Source organism: Castanea sativa, chromosome 4 (genome assembly GCF_040712315.1).
Source record: "Castanea sativa cultivar Marrone di Chiusa Pesio chromosome 4, ASM4071231v1".
Taxonomy (NCBI): Eukaryota; Viridiplantae; Streptophyta; class Magnoliopsida; order Fagales; family Fagaceae; genus Castanea; species Castanea sativa.
In genome coordinates, this window is record NC_134016.1 from 7,512,924 (window position 1) to 7,536,323 (window position 23,400).

Here is a 23,400-nt window from a genome sequence, read left to right on the forward strand (position 1 = left end):
TTGATTTAACATGGATAGATATCTCATTATGTTTTGGGACATAAAATCATTTTAAAATAATTTAATTATTAAAATAAGGAGAATTAGACTTTATATATACACACACACACACACACACTAAAAGCCAAAACTCAAAGAAAATTCAATCATATTTCATGTTGGATTCTCAATTTTGCATTACGTATCTCATCAAATTTTTAATTTTTGTGATAAATGAAATTATTGAGTGTAAAAATCAAAGAGTTCAAATCCAATTAGATTCTAAATTAAATTTCAATTGGAGCCCAACTTTGCGTCATGTGTCCATTTATTTTTTAAATTTTTGTGACAAGTGGATTATTGAGTGTAAAAACTGAATAGTCTAAATTCAATTAAATTATAAATCATATATACATACATACAAACACACACACACACACACACACACACACACACACACACATATGTATGTATGTATGTATGTATGTATAATGAGAAATCATTACATATTTTAGAAATGTATGGTTTATAAAATGTGCAAGCTAATATCATGTATAATTTAAACCTCTTTTAAAAAAAATTTATAATTTGAACCATGTAATTGTGATTGCTTTTTTAATTATACATGTGAATATGCATGAGATTATGCACTAGTTCTTCTCATAAAAGGAGACAGTACAACCTCAATTAAGCCATACAAATATATATGAAATAAAATACACGAGCATTTTATGTTTGATTTCCTGTCAAACATAAAAACACTAGCATTTTATAAGAAAATATTTACCTTCAAACCAATTTGTAGAAAATTTTCTCTAATCTACTGTATACATTATGGTTGATAAAATAATCCATGTGTATATATAATCAAAAGCCAATACTCAGAGAAAATTTAATTGGATTCTTAATTTTGCGTCATGTATCTCATCAAATTTTTAATTTTTGTCATAAATGAATTATTGAGCGTAAAATGTATAATGAGAAATCATTACATATTTTAGAAATGTATGGCTTAAAAAATGTGTAAGCTAATACCATATATAATTTGAATATCTTCTCAAAAATTGTATAATTTAAACCGTGTAATTGTGATTGTTTATTGTATCCATACATATGCATACTTGCATTGGGTTACACAATACTAGTTCTTCTTATGAAAGGAAACAATACACCCTCAATTAAACCATTCAAATGTATATGAAACAAACGACGTCCTTTCTATCTTATTATAAAAAGTTGACTTTTTGTCAAACACAAACATATGAGCATTTTATAGGAAAATATTTACCTTTAAAACCGGTTTGTAGGAAATTTTCTCTAGCCTACTACATTATGATTGATAAAACAATCCACTGTGTATCTATAATCTCATGATATTAGTCATATGATTTATTTAAATAATACACGTAGATGGTTTTTATAAGTTTACAAGTAATGAATTGGAGGAGACTTCTCCAAATTGAATTGAAATATTTGTCTTACTAGATAATAACAGTATTACTAAAAATGCTTTGGAATCTCCCAACAACAACATATAACTGTATTAGATCTTAACTAAAAGAAGCTAAATACAAACAAAACAAAAAGGTAAACAATGAGACATCATAAATAGTTTAAGTGGGACAATGTTTTCACAGACTGGAGTGTAATTCCTAGGGCTGATGTGAAGCAAAACCCCACAAATACTTCTTGTCATTCTACGTTTCGCTGTTTTATGTTTTGCCAAGCAACATCTGAAGTCACGGGTGCTAATTCCGAGTTTTTTATTTGTGAAGGTTGTGGCTATGTTGGTGGTGACTGTGATGATCTAGGTAGAAGTTGGGACATAGACATAACTAGCTCAGCATATTTTGGGGTTTAAAGCAATGTATTTTTTTTTTTTTTATAATTTATTTTATGTGAAGAATTGTTAGTTTCTTCCAATATCCCAATGGTGATTCTTATTGAACACTTCTTTGCAGAACCATCAATTTGATATTTGTGTTTTTAATAATTTTAGTCTAAATTGAATTAGTTTCTTTATACTAATATTATGATGATTTTTAGGGTACTTTTTTTTTTTTACACCTAATTCTATTTGAGTACCACCTATTTATACCACTAACAAGTTATTAGGTTTTCCCAAATATTTTTTGCTCCATTATTCCATTAATCACAAATATTTCATATCTTATTATCTAAATTGGGTCATGATATAAACTATCACAAAAAGCCCCAAAAAACTCATATTTTATCCAATTTTGTTATCATTATTTAGCTAAGCCCAAAACCGGCCATATGAACCCAATACACACATCATATTCTATTTAAAGCCCAAGAATACTTATGCTTGGCAATGTTCAAAAAGCTCATGATTCAAGTCCTTGGCAAAACAATTTTATCAATGGAATTCAAATCCATGATCAAAGTCTACGATTTATACTCATGGCAATATCCAAAGCCCAATTCTCATTGGTCATATCAAAGCCCAATTTTCATTGGCAACATCAAAACCCAATTTTCATTGGCAACATCAAAGCCTAGTTCTTGCTGGTAATATTTAAAGCCCAATTCTCATTGGCAACATCAAAGCCCAATTCTCATTGGTAATATCAAAACCCAATTCTCACTGGCAATATTTAAAACCCAATCCTCATTGGTAATATCAAAACCCAATTCTCATTGGTAATATCAAAAGCCCAACTTGTGTTGGCACTATTAAAAGCCCAAGCTAACTACTTGGCACTATTTTATCAGAAGCCCAAGGTTATTAATACTTGGCAAGATACTATATCATAATTATTCCACTTAAAAGTCCAATAATGAACAATACTTTAGATTCTTAAACCTATTACTATAATATTACAAGCTCATGAAATTTATGAATTATCTATTCTTACAACTCATGGCAATCATCTTATAAAAGCCCATGGAAAGTTATTATTACACCCATGACATTTATTTATTTCATGTTATAAACTCATGTTCACTATCTATCTTACATCACAACATTCATAATATTTATTACCAAAACTCATGGTAATTATTCATCTTACACATCTATTATGATTATCTATAGAGAAACTCATGAGAACATCACATTATTCCATTATAGTGGTTGTTACCATAAAACTCATGCTAAATATTATTCTCAAGAAAATATTGGAGGTCATTATTTAAAAAGCCCAAAAAAAAAATATCATTTACAAAGTAATCCATAGCAAAAATTATGAGAAACTATACAAGTTATTATTTAAAGCCCATGGAAATTAATACCCAAAATCTATCATAAATATTTATTAAAGCTCATGGATTCATTTTATTTCTACTACAACTAAAGCCCATGAGGAGTAAAAAACTCATGGCAAAGCATGTCTTTAATTCCCATTTTGTAGGACCAAGAATCTCATGGAGTAGGGAACAAGCCCAAGCAAAGAAAGGGCCATGTGGCCCAACTAAAAGTGCTGAAATGGAGCAAAGTTCCAGTCCAAAAAAGTCCCCAGCAAGAGGCTTGAGAGAGGGCAACCAGCCCTTGTTCATCCCTAACTAAAGAAACAACTAGAGGCCCCTTCAAGAGAACTAAAGAAACAACTAGGGGCTGTCCCATCAGTTTTCTGCCACCCTCTACCTAACGTGAATGGTGCCCAAGGGCTGTCATATTAGCTGAAATCTAAAGGATGATGGGACTCCATAATCTTCCTTAAGACTACACCTCCAGCAGAAGGGGAGCTGAAACCAAATTATCCAAACTTCAACAAATTGACGCTACAAGTGTTGAAAACGTTCAAGACGTGATTCATGTGCCAAGCCCATGAATCCTAAAGGGGAAAAATTGGGAACATGTGGTTTGGAGGGTATAAAGGGATCTCTAGCGGAATCCCCTAAAGTGAGCTAAGAATTTGACACTTGGCTTAGGGTGTTGAATCTTATTTATTGGGGACTAAATCTCAGTTGCAGCATTAGGATTCATTCTTGATACACGTCATAATCGTATTGATTTAGCTCAACCCCAGAAATCATGGCATTAAATGCAAAGCACTCTAAAATCCCATCATTGCCCAAAGAAGCAAGGCAGCCCCTAAAGTAAACCATCTACTTCTGACCAAAAATCCCAGGAAAATTAACCTTGGTTTCCCACCTCTGATTAGCCCTACGTTTTTTGGACTCTTGTTAATTAATGCTTCCCTAAAACTCCATTATAAAAACATAAGCATCTCAGCCCACACACACCTGCTCCCTCTGAAACTCCTGATCTATTTGTTTTTTGCTAATGGTTTAGCTCCCTCAAGCTCACCACTCATCATCCTTAGCCCACATTCATCTAATCTCAAATGTTCTCTTCCCTCTTTTCACATAAACACAGCCCATAAATGTCTCTCAACTAGTCATAAACAGACCACTCACAAAAAGCCTTGATCTTGATGTTAATCCCACCTCACTCACTCAAAATAACCCACATTCACTTCATTCATGCCTTAATATTATACACTCACCAAAATCTTAGTTTAATACTTGCTGCACGAAGCTGGGGATCTTTCTCTCCCTTCATTCCATCCTATTTTTCTTCTTTTGTTTGTAACAATGGAGCTTTTAATCCTTGTTTATTATTATTATTATGATGAAGGATATAATATTTGTAACAATTGAACTTTTCCCTCAAATTGACATAATAATGGCTGAAAGTACTATAAATTCCCCTAATCGAGACAGACAAGGACTCCTAAGATTGAATATCTTCATAAATTTATTTAATCATTAACTTTTGGACTTTTAAATATAATTTCACATTTAATGCTGGAGGATTGATTTGAACTATGACGCTGTAAAAATGATTAATAATATAACAAACTAACAATAGTAACGTGTTTATTGGGCTTTATTGTTGTCTTCTTGTTAGGGTTCAACCTCCATCTCTTGCTTGGGTGGACTTACACAACACCGAAAGCCTTTAGGCTTTATTTCAAGGGCCCATTGTCGAGTTTCGGCTTGGCTACCCTATATTCTATTTGGGAACATCAAAATTTTTCCCTCAACAATGATCATGCCAAAATCATGAAACATGTTAAATGCATTTCATGCAAAATATGATCACATTGCTATGCGGATTTTTCATATGTGTAGAGTATTTTAAGTGCCCATTTGGGATGCATTTATAAGCCATTATTGTTTATTTTTCCTACTATTTACATATTTCACGTAAGTTACCTACTTATTTTATTTAACTCTTACTTTTTATCTATAGGACTTTGAGCAAAAGGTTTTCAGCATATAGCTAATTTAAAAAAAAAAAAAAAAAAAAACTTGTCAACTATAATTGATATCGTTTTTGTCAAATATAGCTCAATTCAATTTCAAATAGATTGGTTTAATTGATCTAGGCTTCATGGGGAACAGATTTACATGGAATAACGGCAGAGAGTGAGACGCATATGAACAATTAAGGTTGGATCGGGCTTGTGCGACATTGGAATGGAGAGAAATCTTCCCTCAAGTACAGGTATGTCACCTTACAGCTTCTTATTCGAACCATGTACCCATATTACTAACAACACAGGGGCAGCAATCACCAAGAATGAAACGAGTACCACACCAATTCGAGGAGAAATGGGCAACCCATCCAGAGTGTGAAACAGTTATAAGAGTAGCCTAGACTAACATGGTCTCCTTGGGCAGCCTGATGTATAATTTGTTTGAAAAAATCAAAAGCTGCCGGGTAGCATTGGTGGGGTGGAGCAGAAGTGTGTTTGGGAACTCAAGGGCAATTTTGGAAGAGTTAATGGGGCTAAATAATGTGGAGAACGCTGAAGCCATCTATTGTCAACAACCTGAATCAACCTCGCACTTGCTAGGGGAATGTCCAATGGCACGGAATGTGTGGGCAAAATCAAAAGGAAGGGTGCAGAAATGTAGCAACCAGGTAAAGGACTTCTGTAGAGAGGGAAAATTCCCGACCTATCACAAGCTGACACATCATACTACCAAGTCCACAAAATACAACCAATTACAAAGTGTCACGTACTGCTGCTAGGTTTTGCTATCGCTATTCAGAAACCAATAGGAATTTGCCAAGTGTCATTGAAATAGAGGCATGAAACATATCAGCATGCGTAAGCGATGACACAATCAATCCAGCATGTGTAAGTGATGACATAAGCGGACCAATCAGGCTGTGACATGTGTCACCAATCAGACTCCGCCACGTGTCGCTCACCCACCCCCAAACTCCTATAAAAAGAAGCCTTCCTAAGACATTTGGGAGGACAAAAAAAAAGCCATCTAGAGCATAAGCAGCATTGAAGAAGATTCAGAAGCACTTAAGAATACAGAAGCTCTGTAGGAATCAAGCCCCGAAGCCTCCAAGAACTTCAACTTCAAAACCGAAGAATATTCAAAGCAGAATCATCCAAACTACTTGTCTAGATCTTAAAGTTCATTGGAATCAAGCTCGAAAGCCTCCAAAAACCTCAACAAACCACAAATCAATGAAGCTTTACAGATTCAAGCCTCTAAAGCACTGAAGAACTTCCACCACAAACCTTCAAAGACGAAGAATGCTAAGAACACAAAGAACGTATCAAAGAACACAAAGAACAAAGAATTTCTAACAAGCTCATAGCCAAAGATTCGTTGTAATTCCGTTTCAAAGATCTTCGATCCATTCCTCAGCCAAATTGAAAGATATTTTGTGTTTGAATCAAAATTATATTACCACAATTCCAATTAACAAATCTTTCAAAGAGATCGAATCAGAGAATCACTCTTTTGTAATTACAGAGAATTGTACCATACATTCATCAAATACAAATTTGTATTTGTGAAACTATTTTACTTGTTTGATTTATTTTGAACTAAGAATTTAGTAGTCTACAAATTTTGGCACGCCCGGTGGGACCACTCTGCCTCTCATCTCTTTCTCCTTCAAAAGAAAAGAAATTCGATTGGCTACCAGCTTCGATGGCCTCTAACAAGAATGCTCAAAAATTGGTGATTGATGCTTCCGTTGCAGATGATTATGTCGGCCCAATCACTCGTAGTCGATCCAAAGCTCTTGATCAACTGCAACCCCAACAACCAACCAAAGAAAGCAAGCTTCATAATACTATCTCTCTGGACTTTCTTGCAAATAGGAAAGCTACCACTAAGGATTCATCTATCTAGAAAGATTTTGAGATCAATAATGAATCATCCCCAACAAATACCTTTTCTATCAACTCTTCACCCGTGATGAGAAACTTAAGGAATAAAATACCTCTGACTCATCCTGTCTCATCATTTTCTCCATCATATCTAGAGGTCATGCCAGTGATGATGACCAACACCTCTACCATGGAAGAAAAGATGGCTGAAATGGAACAAAGGGTCACCCTTCTCACAAAAGCACTTGAAGATAAGGATGTCCAAATTGCAACCCTAATGAACAAACTGAAGGTACAAGATTTGGGTGAATCAAACCTTGACCTTAAGCACCCACCTGGCTTTACCTTGAAGGGAGTAAATGCTAGGGATGATAAGAAAAAAGGGGGTGAAGGCACTTCTCAACAAAGACATTCCACCTCAATGGCCTCGATATCTATCCAACAATTGCAGGACATGATAACGAATACCATACGAGCACAATATGGAGGTTCTTCAACAAATTCTCTCATATATTCAAAGCCCTATACGAAGTGCATTAACAATATGAAAATGCCAAATGGGTATCAACCCCTCAAGTTCTTGCAATTTGATGGCAAGGGAAACCCTAAGCAACACGTTGCTCACTTTGCAGAAACTTGTGAGAACGTAGGGACTCAAGGAGGCCTCTTTGTAAAGCAGTTTGTTCGTTCACTAAAAGGGAATGCCTTTGATTGGTATACAGACTTAGAGCCCGAGTCAATCGATAGTTGGGAACAGTTGGAAAGGAAGTTCCTTAACTGGTTCTACAGCACACGCTGCACGGTAAGCATGATGGAGCTTACCAATACTAAGCAGTGGAAAGACGAGCTCGTTGTTAACTATATCAATCAGTGGTGTTCTTTGAGTCTAAATTGTAAGGATAGATTGTCTGAAATATTTGCAATAGAAATGTGCATCCAAGGCATGCACTGGGGACTTCTATACATCCTATAAGGGATAAAGCCCCGAACATTCGAAGAATTGGCAACTCGTGCGCACGACATGGAAATGAGTATCTCTTGCCATGGAAATATGAAATCTCCCGTACCTGAAGAAAGGAAAGAAAGACGAGAAATAAAGAAAAATGACAGGAATACGAAAAGTAATGTCAAAGCCTCCATGAATATCATCCCTGCCCCAATCAAAATTTCAACAGGAAATGTGAAGGCTAATGAGAAAAGGCTTGAGGGAGGCCAACGACGTGAGATGCGTCGCTCATCACTCAAGGAATGGGAACAAAAGGTGTATCCTTTCCTAGACACCGATATGCCTAAAATACTGCTCAAGTCGAAATTCATTGAATTGCCAGAATGCAAACGACTGGAAGAGATAGGAAAAGTTGATGACCCGAACTATTATAAGTATCATCGCATCATAAGCCATCCAATCGAAAAATGCTTTGTTCTTAAAGAACTCATCATGAAGCTAGCCAAGGAAAGGAAAATCGAATTAGATGTTAGCGATGTTGCTCAGTCAAACCTTGTAACATTTGCTTGCGGGTTACCTAGTTGCATGTCTCCAACTACTAAGCAGGGGGTATAATACCACGTTCATCCGATTTGGTTCTTTGGAACCTGTTCAAGTTTAGCTCTCATAAAAAGCATCTAATTATAACTCAAATGATGATAAAAAAGTCAACATTGGATGAGGAAGAGGGTTGGACGTTGGTTACTCGCAAGAGATGGAAAAAGAGACGAGAGTTCCCTCTTCATTTGATCACCCAAGAGTCCAGAAGAGCACAAACCCAAATTCAGCCTCAGTCAAGAAGAAAGAATGATAAAAGGAAAGAAAGACTAAGAACGAAAATGTATGATGATTCGGCACAAACCCAAAAATTTTGAAGTCTTGTCACATTGGACGAATTCTTCCCTATAAAATTCTTTCAAAACAAGTCAGTGGAGGCTGTTCACACGGTCTCTCGTTGCGAAGTTAATGACAAAAAAAAAGGTGTTGGCCATGGTAGTTCAAATGAGACTTTGTCATCTTTAGAACAACTCAAATCTCAGGTTGATGAAGTTCAACCCTCGCAATCCTCCACCTCACCAAAAGAAGGGATCACCCAAGCTCTTGAAGAGCCAAAGATTTACACTCCTTGTACCAATACACTTCAACAAACACAAGATTTTCAGAAAGATTCTGATTTTGAAATTTGTGTATTTGTTTTGGACTTAGAAACCACCAATCCGACCCACTTCTCTGAAGCACTAGAGGTGTCCAAAATTTAAGCTCTCAAGATCAAAATTTGAGATCCATCCATTTAATCTAGATTCCCTCAAGATTATCCTTCAGACTTCATCAAGGCTTCCCTTTCAAAGAACAGATGAATTCTCACAAGTGTGTCTCGAACTTGAAATTGCATTGGGTTACTACTCCGGCCTACCAGTCTCCAACCTACCATTCTTATTCAGTGCCTACCGTTCTCGTCCACCATTCTCACCAAAAAGTCTCATCCGCCATTCTCAACTACCCAAATACCATTCTTCACCTCTCCGCTATAAATAGAAGGGTCGGATTCATCAAAAACTCATCAAAAAAACACACTGAATCATGAAATGAAGATTTTCTTCTTTCAAATTTTCAATTCCTCCTTCTCACAGCCATTTCTTACTATGGTCTCATCATTCTTAACACCTAGCAACCAAAATCGCTTCATAATCAATTTCAAAATAAACCCCCTCATGGTTCGATAGAAACCCTTCTCACAACATCATCACTGTTTTAGGATCCAAACAAATTTTTTTTCCCCACTTAACGATCACATTTGTTCATAAAGTTACTCATAACAAGGTCTGCATTGTCATTCCATGCTTCCTTGGACTTGGTTGGCTAGGAAATTTAAGTCCAGTAGAGACACCTATTCCTAAGATCAGGGCTCCCGTAGTCTCTCTCCAACTGTTTGGTCTCCCATCAGAAGCAACAGTTCGGAACAAACAGCAACTTGGCTGGTTTCTAAAACCAAGATCACAAGTTAGCTCCACCTTCCATTTTGTTGTGCTTTCCCAACAAGTGGCATTAGGTGAAGGTGGTAAAAGGTGTTGGGGTATCCTACAAATTGTCTCCCATCCAACACTTACGATGACCTTCAAGGTACCAGCTCATTAGAAATCAGCCTTTGGTGTCGATAAATGGCCCAAAGGTCATCGTTGCTAGTACCTTAAAAAATACTTTCTGGAATTACTCCAACTTAAGATCAGCTTGAAGAATTTCAGAAAATATACTTCTGAAATTACTTCAACTTAATGTTCGTTAGCATGGTCTAGTTACACAGGCGCATTTAATGACTTGTTGTCGGATCTCATTCAACATGCAGTCAGTCCCACATCCCAAGGTATACTTCCCAGAGACATCTACACCAGAGAGTCCCCAACATACAGGGTCAGCGCCATGGTGTCATATGTTTCACTCATTCACTTCATTTTCATTTGTATCTTCTTCACCACCAACATCAGCACACCCAGAATCCTTTCTGAAATTACCTTAACTTAACCTGAGTGATGCAATAACACATGCACATTCAACCACTCTCCCACATGTTCTCTCTGTGATCTGAAGTATACCCTTCAGATATAACTTCACCAGAAGTTCTTAAAAATGGGAGGCTAGCTCCATAGCTCTGCATGCTGTACCCAGCCAACATTCTCACCTCTTTTCCATCTTCTACACCCTGTGATCACCACCAACGATCCAAAATACTCTTCTGAAATTACCGCAGCTTAACCTCTACTGAAATGATTCAATCTTGCAAGTACATCCAACTTCTTGCAAATAACTTTCAGCCTCACCAACCCACTCCAAGTACCATTGAACACTCTTTTGAAATTACTTCGACTTAACCTCTGCTGAGAAAACTTGGTCACCCGAGTACATTCAAATACTCGCAGACCCCTTCTCGATCTCATCAAAGCCTTTCATATGGGTGGGTCTACTCTTCTGAAATTACTTCATCCTGTTAAAAGCTCCACCACCTTCAACTATTTCACTGGGAAAGTCAAGTATGAAAATCCATTTTCAAGACTCATTCACTCACCACACTCCAAAACTATGTGCATGAATGAGTCTCGAGGGGGCATTTGTACAGAGGAAAAATTCTTGACCTATCGCAAGCTGATACATCATACTACCAAGTCCACAAAATACAACCAATTACAAAGCACCACATACTACTGCTAGATTTTGCTATCACTATTCAGAAACCAATAGGAATTTGCCAGGTGTCATTGAAATAGAGGCATGAAATGCATCAGCATGCGTAAGCGATGACACAAGCAGCCCTGCATGTGTAAGCGATGACACAAGCAATTCAGCATGTGTAAGTGCTGACATAAACGGACCAATCAGGCTATGACATATGTCACCAATCAGACTCCGCCACGTGTCCCTCACCCACACCCAAACTCCTATAAATAGAAGCCTTCCTAAGACATTTAGGAGGACCAAAAAAAAAAAAAAAAGCCATCTAGAGCATAAGCAGCATTGAAGAAGATTCAGAAGCACTCAAGAATACCGAAGCTCTGCAGGAATCAAGCCCCAAAGCCTCCAAGAACTTCAACTTCAAAACCAAAGAATATTCGAAGCAGAATCATCCAAACTACATGTCTAGATCTTAAAGTTCATTAGAATCAAGCTCGAAAGCCTCCAGAAACCTCAACAAACCACAAATCAATGAAGCTCTACGGATTCAAGCCTCTAAAGCACTGAAGAACTTCTACCACAAACCTTCGAAGACGAAGAACGCCAAGAACACAAAGAACGTATCAAAGAACGCGAAGAACAAAGAATTTCTAACAAGCTCATAGCTAGAGATTCATTGTAATTCCGTTTCAAAGATCTTCGATCCATTCCTCAGCCAAATTGAAAGATATTTTGTGTTTGAATCAAAATTATATTACCACAATTCCAATTAACAAATATTTCAAGGAGATCGAACCAAAGGATCACTCTTTTGTAATTATAGAGAATTGTACCATACATTCATCAAATACAAATTTGTATTTGTGAAACAATTTTATTTGTTTGATTTATTTCGAACTAAGAATTTAGTCATCTTCAACTTCTTCCAATTATTTCGAACGTTGAAGGGTAAGCTAACAAAGACAGAGTTGGAGAGATGGGCCACGACGGAATGGGCAATCTGGAATGCTCGGAACAAATACTACTTTGAGAAGGTACAGATGCAGCCAAGGTCTATCATGGATCACGCCACTGGAATCACTACAAGAAATCTAGGTTTAGGCGACATTTTTAAAACGTCACTAAAAACCCAAAAAACGTCGCTATAGACACAAATGGTCTACAACGATGTTTTCTTTTGCGACGTTTAAAAACATCGCGATAGAGCAGTCACTATAGGTCTTAAAAACGTTGCCCTATGTGACTTTTTAATGGCGTTCAAAAACTATTAGCGACGTTTTCTAAAACGTCACTAAATAATATTATATTTTTGTATATAATGTTGGAAAATATATTTAGCGACGCTTTTAAAACGCCGCAAATAATCACACCTATAGCGACGTTTTCAAAGCGTTGCTAAAAAGGATTTCCTCTGACTTTTTAGCGACGTTTTGAAAACGTCACTAAAAGATGCTTTTGAAAAAGAAAATAGAAATGCTATATAAATCTGCTCAAACTTCAACAATAGCTAACATTAACTTGTAATATATCAAATATACCTATTGATCATCAATATTCCACAATAAAAAATGCCCAAACTAACACATTAACCATAGATTCAAATATATATAATACCAATACATGTATCATCTTGAATTGAATAAAACACTTGTCTACCTACACAAAAAAAACAACCACCTAAACTATGACAATATTATAAACAAAGTACAATGCTTCCAAAATAAATGTGATTGTAACAAAACACTTGTCTACCTACACACACACACACACACAAAAAGCCACCCAAACTATGACAATATTATAGACAAAGTACAATACTTCCAAAATAAATGTAGTTGTTCAAAACAACTATGTAACAGCCCATGGAGTCCCTAAAACACTGTATTTACCGCTATATGCTAGTTTCTTGATGGGATGAAGTCTGCGATCTATGAGGAGTTGGAGATTAATGATCTAAACCGAAACTGACTTGAATACAAATTAAGAATATCTAATAAGTTCATAAAGAAATAATTTTGAGTAACAAAATAATAGTTGCTATACTTAAAAAATTTAAACACCATCGAAGTAGAATTACGCATACACTTAAATATAATGCACAACATATTCAAAACTACATAGTTTCATAAACATGCAAATAAGATTACATATAATCTTAAATAAACTAAACAAACCATATCAAGTCTATCAATATCAACTGGACTAAGTCATAAAGCTCTACAAACTTAAGCAAAAACCATAGAAGTAAAATTACACATACACTTAAATATAGTATATAACATATTCAAAACCACATAGTTTCATAAATATGCAAATAGGATTACATGTAATCTTAAATATACTAAACAAAACATATCAAGTCTATCAATATCCTCATTCACACAAATGGACTAAGTCTTAAAACTCTACAAACTTAATAAAAAACCATGGAAGTAGAAAACAAACACATGCTTCTAAGAAAACAAAGCAAAAATTCCAAATTTGAGAAAATGACTTGCAAGTCACATCAAGGTCCTAAGTGTAGGCATGAGGAGTCTAAATTCATTAGTAATTTATTAATACATTTAGTAACTAATCAATATCTGTTGATAATTGTCATTTAGTTTGCATGTTCAATATGCAAAAGAAATGAAATAATCAAACAATAATCCACCACAAAACAATTATCAATGCAAGCCACCCACTTGCTCCAACTAAACAATCCACTAAAAACAATTATCAATAGAATGCTTATAAGTATTGAAGTCCAAAAAGTAATCAACAAACATAACAACATCCAAATTTTCAAAAAATAATAAGCACTCCCAATATGAATGTAGATTACCTTATAACACCATGCAAGCCACCTACTTACTTTAACACAACAATCCTCCCAACACAATTATCATAATCACAAAGATAGAATGCTTACAAGTATTGAAGTCCAAAAAGTAATCAACAATTATAACTCAAAAATATCCATCCAAATTGTCAAAAAATAATAAACACTTCCAATATGAATGTAAACCGCCTTATAGCACCATGCAAGCCACCTGCTTACTTTAACACAACAATCCTCTCAATACAATTATCATAATCACAAATATAGAATGCTTACAAGTGTTGAAGTCCAAAAAGTAATCAACAATTATAACTCAAAAATATCCATCCAAATTGTCAAAAAATAATAAACACTTCCAATATGAATGTAAACCACCTTATAGCACCATGCAAGCCACCTGCTTGCTCCAACTCAATAATCCACTCTAACACAATTATCAACATCTCAAGTACAAAGTTTTAAGCAAAAATTACTTACTATGCTCAAGCCAAGCACGTACCTTTCCAAAAAATATCCAAACTTATCACAATAAATGAGTGATTAACCTGCAAAATAAAAGAGGACACTTAAAGCCCAAATTCTTACTTGCTATATTTTTAATACTAGCTTGAAAAATTACTTACTTGCTATATTTTTAATACTAGCCCAAATTCTTTGAGACTTGATTAACATTAAAGCCACATGTTAAAAAAACATATTAAAACAAGGAATGAAACTCACAATCTCATATAGCAATTATCAAACTACAAGTCAAGCAATCCAATTCCATAACTCTTAGAGAAAATTTATCAAACACTTGGCATGCAACAAGTATAAAGTTCACTCTCACATATGTCAAAACCATCCTAATGCAAAGAAAACACACTTTCAAAATTAGGCTATCTCAACACATGCAACAACAAAACTCATATGGTTGTTCTAGGAAACCAACCCTCAAATACCCATTAGTAAAATAGAGAACCAAAACACCCCATCGAAGCAAACACCTCCAGAAAGATTGTAATTTTCGGATTTAATAAATCCCATGCTACCCAAATCCTTATAATCCTCTAATCTTCCAATATTCACCAAACCCATCAAGTATATACCATAAACATTATAAAATAACAAAACCCAATATATTTCATAGAAGAAATTGAGAGAAGACTCATATTTTTACCTTGGGTTTGATCCACTTTGAAATCTCATGGAGTTTGGCTACTAGGAAGATTAATGGAGAGAAATCCTCACTTTGTTGGAGGTCTTAACTTGTGAAAGGAAAAATGAGGAAGGAGACTAAAATTTAGTGTGCAAAGCACTAAAACTGTTTGAGCTAGGATTTGGTCATGGCAGAGGAAGTAAATGACAGAGTAGAGAAGAGAGTAAAGAGGAGAGGGGCTGCTGTAAAAGATGAATGAGGGCAAACCAACATGTAGTGGAAATAGGGTTGGTGTTGGTATGGACACAAATACGATAATACCCCCCCTAAAAATCATATTGCCAAAACAAATTGGAGGAAAAAAAAAAGAGAAGTGGGAGTGTGGGACACGAAGGGAAAAAAAAAAGGTGAAAAAAGTGTGGGAAATGGGCAGAAGTTTGTGTAGGAAAAGTAAAAAATTGTGGGAACTTATAGCGACATTCACAAAACGTCGCTATAGACCTTTTCCCCTTTTTGCTTACTACTGGGGTCTGGGACACGAAGTGATGAAAAAAAAAAAAGAAGTTGAAAAAAGTGTGGGAAATAGGCAAAAGTTTGTGCGGGAAAAGTAAAAAATGGTGGGAACTTATAGCAACGTTTCCAGAAACGTCGCTATAGAGTTTTTCCTTTTCTTTACGTCTAGAGTCTTCTTTAATATACAGCGACGTTTCTAAAAACGTCACTATAAACCAAAAAAAGGCTACTAAAACTATACTTATTAAGGCATTTTCAAAAACACTGCTATTGTTTTGAGTTAAAGTGGATTTTTCTTTAAAAACATCGCTAAAGGCTCACTATTTAGCGGCGTTTTTCAAAACCGTCACAGTATACCACTTATAGTAGCGAATTTAAAAACGTCGCTAAAAAAACGCCGCCTAAACCCAAATTTCTTGTAGTGAGTTCTGGAGGACTATTAGCGTCTTGTATCATCCCAGAACACCATAGAAGTCGTACCATAAAAAGCTTGGCTGTCTTCATCTAACGGCTAGTGTCAGTATGGTATTTGAGACCACTACATGGGGTAGGGAGTTATATATGTAACAGACTTGGAACTAGATTCTAGGTGGACACGAGTGATAAAAAAACACCCTTTAATACTGTTTGTTTTCTCGGTTAATTATATATACTTCTATTGTTATCTCAAAAGAATTTCAAATAGATTGATTTTTATAAACGTTGCTCAAATTCGTAGTCCACAATAATAGGGTTCAATCTTGGACTTGCTGAACACATTTTGGAGTCAAAGGCCATAATTTTAGTGGGACTTCCCTTATTTTAAATATTAATTGAATAATACCTATGTTTTGATTATTATTTTTTTCATATAAAAACCTATTTCTAGGTTTTTGAGATGCAAGATTACTACTAATTCTGATTCAACGCCTTCGGGCTTTGTAGAGATGTGGATTTAGTAGCAGCAGCAAAAATGCATTTACCCTTTGCATTTCTAACCACTACCGCTAGAATGGAGTGGATAGTGCCAATTGCTACATCACTATTGACCTTTAGGATCCCTTGCTCTGGTTTTTATTTCATGCATTCACTCACACGTTTCATATGACTTGATGAAAAACTCAAAATTTCCTAAAAAATGATCCCTTTGCCATTGATTTCCATGACATATTATGATGTTAGATTTTACCCTAATTTAACTAAGAAATTTTATGAACATAAAATTTTACCTTGAAGTATGTACGGTGACCATTTTGCTATTTTAGTTATCTTTTTCATAAAAAGTAGAATTCTTTTTCATGGTTGTGAAATGAGGTGTCAACAACTCGTAACCAAATTATGGGATCTAAAGGTATGTTTGGTTTGAGAGAAAATAGAAGGGAAAAGGGCTTTTATGATTGTTTATTTGTTTGATTTTGATGAAAAATTGGTAAGATTTTAGTAGAACCCAGGTATTTTCTCCCTTGTTAACCGCCAAAATGTTTTCTCTTAGAGAGAAAACTTGGGTGATATTTAATTTTTTTTTCAGCCGAATAACTTACTTTTCAGTCCCTCCTAAGTCCTACACCTCTGTTGTAATGTGAACAACGACATCTCTCTCTTTTTGATTTTCTCTGGTTTTTTTTTTTCTTAATTTTTTTTCTTTGTTGGTTGGTTCTTTTTGTGCTCTCTTTCTCTCTCCCCAAATACTGTTTTCTTGTTTTTTTGGTTGACATCGTTTACTTTTTTTTTCTGCTTTTTTTTTCTTTCTTTTTCTACTTGTTCGTGTCAATTTCTGTGCTCTTCTTCTTATTTTTTTCCATTATTTTATAAAAAATGTAATAAATATAATAACAAAGAGAAAATTTTATATAATGTGTATAATGTTTTCATTTTTATAAAATGTTATTTTATCAATTTTAATTGATAAATATGTAATATTTTGTTACAAAGAAATTAATTCTCATATATAATAAAATAAGGACATAAGAGTAAATTTATACAAACTACATTTTCTGTCCTCTCGTCTTTCTTCTCAACTAAGCAAACCAGTTTTCTATCCCTTCCATTTTCTACCCTCCAACCAAATAATATTAAAGAAAACTAAAATCTCTTCTATCTCCCCACTTTTCCATTCCCTCCCAATTTTTTATCCCCTACTTTTCTATCTCCCCAACCAAATGGTCCCTAAATGACAATTAAGGGAAAAAATTGCAATTGCTTTGAATTACATTAGAATTCCAAATATATTGTAACTCAATTTATTCACTACTTTCAAACTATTTTCCATAGAATATATGTGTGAGTGAGGGGCTAGAGAGCAAACTATACCCTTAAAGTTTAAGGGTTTTTAAATTTTATATCTTGAAATTTCAGAATTTGAATTTTATCCCTTGAAGTAATATCTTGTTTGCATCAACAACCCTTTGTTTATATTTTCTATTAAGTGCCACATAAGCATGTGTTTAATTCATCAAATAAAATGATGTCATGTCATTTTTGTAGCTTAAAAAACCTTTAAATAATTAAAACAAAAATGAGTGACATCATTTGATTAGATGAACTAAACACAACAAACTTACATGGCACTTAACATAAAATATTGACGAATAGGCTGCTGATGCAAACAAAACATAATTTCAAGAGATAAAATCCTAATTCTGAAATTTTAGAATGTAAAATCTAAAAACCCCCCAATCTTAGAGATATATTTTGAAATTTAACCTATATATATATTTAAATGTTTTGTTTTCACTCAACCATCTTAGACAAAACAAAATGACTGCCACCATTCTACCTGTATTAATATTGACGCATATACGGTGTCAGCAATTCCACTAAAAAGTAAAACCCTTAAACCCAACCAAATGTTCTTAATTTATTTGTATTTTGTAATACAACAAGTTATAGTTGAAACTAGGTATCAACTTAGTTTTGTGTGTGAGTGTCGTGGGATGCCTAACATTTGTTATGTATAACTGAACAACTGGATATATGTTTCTAGTTCAAGACAAATTTCTGCCTAATTTAGATTATACTATTATAGGACCTTAGAGCATTCGCACCCGGGATTGTAAATATTATATGTAAGGTTTATTTAGCATTTTTCTCTCAAAAACCTCCCACATCTAGAATTGCTAATGCTCAGAATTGTAAACAATTTTACAATCTTGCTACAATGCCATTCTACATGTAGAATGGCACTGTAGACTATTGGATATGTTTTCTTAATTTGATTTATTCTTTCTCTCTCCTTTATCAGACTTCTCAACTCTCTCTCTTTCCTCACATTTTGTCTTCCTCTCTCTCTCTTTGAATTGCTCTCAACTCTCAATCTCTCTCTCTTTGTGCCGGTGGTTGGATCTCCACACCGGTGGATCAGCAGGTTTTGTGGTTTTGTTTTTTTTGTTGTGACTGGTGCTTAAAGGAGATTGGCATGGGTCACAGTGAGGTCATGGCGAGGTCTACAGATGAGGTTGTGCTTGGTCAACGAGGTCTGGGTCCTGCATTTTTTTTTTCTTCTGTTGTAATACTGTGTTTTTTTTTTTTTTTTAATATGGGTTTTGTTCCGATGGGATTTTGGTGGGCAATGGGCAATGGTGGTGTGGTGGGCATGGTGGAGGCGCGATGGTGGTTACTGGGCAGTGGAGGCACGGTGATAGAGGTTGAGGGAAGGTGGAGGAGAAAATTGGGAAAAAACAAAAAACAAAAAATATATTTTATCGTGTGGATATATTATTTTAATAACGTGACATGCTAAATTTGGAATGTTGTGAATTTTTATTGTATCCTTAGCAATTTGTTTTTTTTTTTTTTTTTTGTTATGAAACTTGTAACTTTATTATAACGAAGATAGATTCAATACATCATGAGTAATAGCTAACTCAATCAGCGGTAGATTTTCTTTTATCCAGGTTACAAAAAGATATAGTTTTCAACAACTTTTATGTCAAATGTGTGAGAAAAAGCTAAAAGATAATTTATTTCCAAAAGCTAAAAATTGGATTATTTGCAAAACATATCTAAGAAAAAAGAAAAAGGAGAAAATGTTTTTTAAACAAAACCCAAATGCACACTTAGTGTTTGTTTGGGTACCCTACAATATTAAGTACCTTATTTGCATAATATTTATCAAAATATATTTTAATAATTTTATGTCAAATTTGTGATAAAACACTAAAAGCTAATTTTTTTTTTAAAAGAGCTAAAAATTAGTTTATTTGTCAAAGGGTGAGACAAAAGCAAAAGAGTGAAATTTTTTTGTCTTTTCCCAACCACTCTGTTAATTGTGTTTATTATTGAATGATTATCATTGAGTTTCAGATTGGTTGTAGTCTTGAAATTTCAGGTGTATTTACTTCACAAAGTTTAGATTATCTTTGTTTAAAAAAAAAAAAAAAAAACCTAAGTGTAAACTACACCTCTAAATTTTGGGAGTGTTTGACTTTTTATACCTTAAAATTGTAGAATTTTGATTTTACCCCCTCAAAATATATTTTGTTTGCATCAACAACCTATATATCTATATTTTCCATTAAACACCATATAAGCTTGTTATACATGTTTAGTTTGTTCAATAAAGTTATTACGTGCCACTTAACAGATGGGTTGCCACTTGCTGATACAACTAAAATATATAAAATCAAAATTTTGAAAATTCAAGGTGTAAAGAATTTAAGTACTGAACACTTTAGGTTCTAAGTTTAATGTTTGTCTCTTTGGAAAAAAAAAAAAAATTGATAGTAAGAAAGAAAAAGTGAAAAACACAACAGTACAATGACTTTCATGGGCCAATGATAGTGAGACCCACGTACTGCTACCCTCCACCTGAAAATGGTTTAAAGCCAACTTAGTGCAATTTTTAGAGAAGTGAAGTGTGCGATGCTCTTTACATAGGAGGTGGGTCTTGATTTGGTAGAGTTTGAAGGCGACTCTATGAAGGGAATTTAACCTAATTTTCTAAACATGTGAGAAGTGAAAATAGAGAAAATTACGCAAAGAACAATCACACAACACAAATTAAGATTTATATGATTCACCATTAGGGCTAGGTCTATAGAGTTGCAACAATTTTCACAGCGTCATAGAGAATGATACAAAGGCGGCTTACAATGATACATAAAACCCTAATTTTGTAGCAACAAATATATAACCCAAACTAGTTAGCACTAGCATTAGGGATTGTAAAAACCCCCAATTGCGATTTTATAACCTAAAAGCATAAAATAAAATTAAAAAATTAAAAGAAAAACCCACTACATACGGGTGGGTATATCCAAATTTTTTTGCAACCTTGCTACAGTGGGTTCTTATAAATAAGAACCCATTGTAGCAAGTTGTAACACTACAAAAAAAATGCCTATTAGCGACCAAGAATTTTCGACGGACCCAAAAAGCCCTCTCAAGAAATATTATTTGTGATGGCAAAATAAAGCCCTCGCAAATACTTGGTAAAATGTGAAATATTTGTGACCAACAAAAAAAGCTATCGCAATTATGTGTTATAGCCGTCACAAATACTAATATTTTGGAGGGAAATTTTCCCTCCATATTATTTGCGAGGGACAGTTAAAAATCTATCGCAAAAAGTGTAATAATTGTGACGGTTTAAAAAATGCCGTCACTAATACTAAATTATTTGCGAGGGCTAAGATTGACCTTCACAAATAATCATTAAAATGTAAAAAATTTTGGAGGGAAATGTTCCCACCAAATTATTTCCGAGGGACAATAAAAATTCCTTGCAAAAAGTTTATTTTTTGTGTGAGTTAAAAATATACCCTCACTAATACTAAATTATTTGCAAGGGCCATAATTGGCTTTCGCAAAAAAATCATTAAAATATAAATTTTCTTTTGAGATAAAAGTAATTCTAAAATTCAAAGAAAAATAAAAAGAAACATATAAACATATAGAACTTTGTATTCTTTAGATGAACCTTTTTTTTACAGTCTAAAAAAAAAAAAACCTTTTATATATATCCTATATAAGAAAGGTCTGTCCTTATTTTCTAAACAATTGTACCCAAAAAAAAATGATAACACTTTCAACTTCAAAATGGTAGCCTAAAATTCAAGAATTTCAGCCTTTTGTACTCTCTCTCTCTCTCTCTCTCTCTCTGAAAAGTGAATAAAATTTTTTTCCCATTAAAATAATGCATAAAAGATAAGTTTAAAGATCAAATGGTAAATTACACCCGATTGACATGAAAATTGGCACGCATGTGAAGAACATATAGAACATGTAATCCAATGGTTGGATTTTCAAAATATGAATTCAATAATAAGTTATTTTTTGGTGTAACATTTTTTAAAGTTACATTAAGTATAACTTGAACCCTATCTTATATTTCTTAATTCAATGTGAATTTTGACAAATCTACCGTTAGATTACATTATCTTCATATATTTTTCATGATTACAAAATTTCAAGGGGATCAAAGATTAATAGTCATGTCATCAATCAATTGTTTAAATTTAAGTTTTTGTAATTTAAAATAATGCATAAAAGATGAGTTTAAAGATCAAATGGTAAATTGCGCCCGATTGGCATGACAATTGGCATGCATGTTAATAACATATATAGCATGTAATCCAACGGTTGAATTTTCAAAATATGAATTTAATAATAAGTTATTGGATGGTGTAACATTTTTTAAAATTACATCAGGTGTAACTTGAACCCAACTCTATATTTCTTAATTCGATGTGAATTTTAACAGATCTATCATGAGATTACATTATCTTCATATATTTTTCACGCTTAAAAGTTTTTAAGGTGATCAAAGATTAATAGCCATGCCATCAATCAATTGTCTAGATTCAAGTTTTAGTAATTTAAAATAATGCATAAAAGATGAGTTTAAAGATCAAATGGTAAATTACATCTGATTGGCATGAAAATTGGCATGCATGTTAAGAACATATAGAAAATGTAATCTAACGGTTGGATTTTCAAAATATGAATTCAATAATAAATTATTGGGTGGTGTAACATTTTTTAGAGTTACATCAAGTGTAACTCGAACCCAACCCTATATTTCTTAATTCGATGTGAATTTTGACAAATATACCGTTAGATTACATTATCTTCATATATTTTCATGATTAAAAAATTTCAAGGTGATCAAAGATTAATAGCCATGTCATCAACCAATTGTCTAGGTTCAAGTTTTAGTAGTTTAAAATAATGCATAAAATATAAGTTTATAGATCAAATGGTAAATTACATCCGACTAGCATAAAAATTGGCATGCATGTTAAGAACAAATAAAACATATAATCCAACAGTTGGATTTTCAAAATATGAATTCAATAGTAAGTTATTGGGTGGTGTAACATTTTTTAGAGTTACGTTAGGTGTAACTCGAACCCAACCCTATATTTCTTAATTCGATGTGAATTTTGACAAATCTACCGTTAGATTATATTATCTTCATATATTTTTCATGCTTACAAAATTTCAAGGTGATCAAAGATTAATAGTCATCTCATCAATCAATTGTCTAGATTCAAGTTTTAGTGGTTTAAAATAATGCATAAAATATGAGTTTAAAGATCAAATAGTAAATTACATCCGATTGACATGAAAATTGGCATGCATGTTAAGAACATATAGAACATGTAATCCAACGGTTTGATTTTCAAAAAATGAATTCAATAATAAGTTATTGGTTGGTGTAACATTTTTTAGAGTTACATTTAGTGTAACTTGAACCTAATCTTAT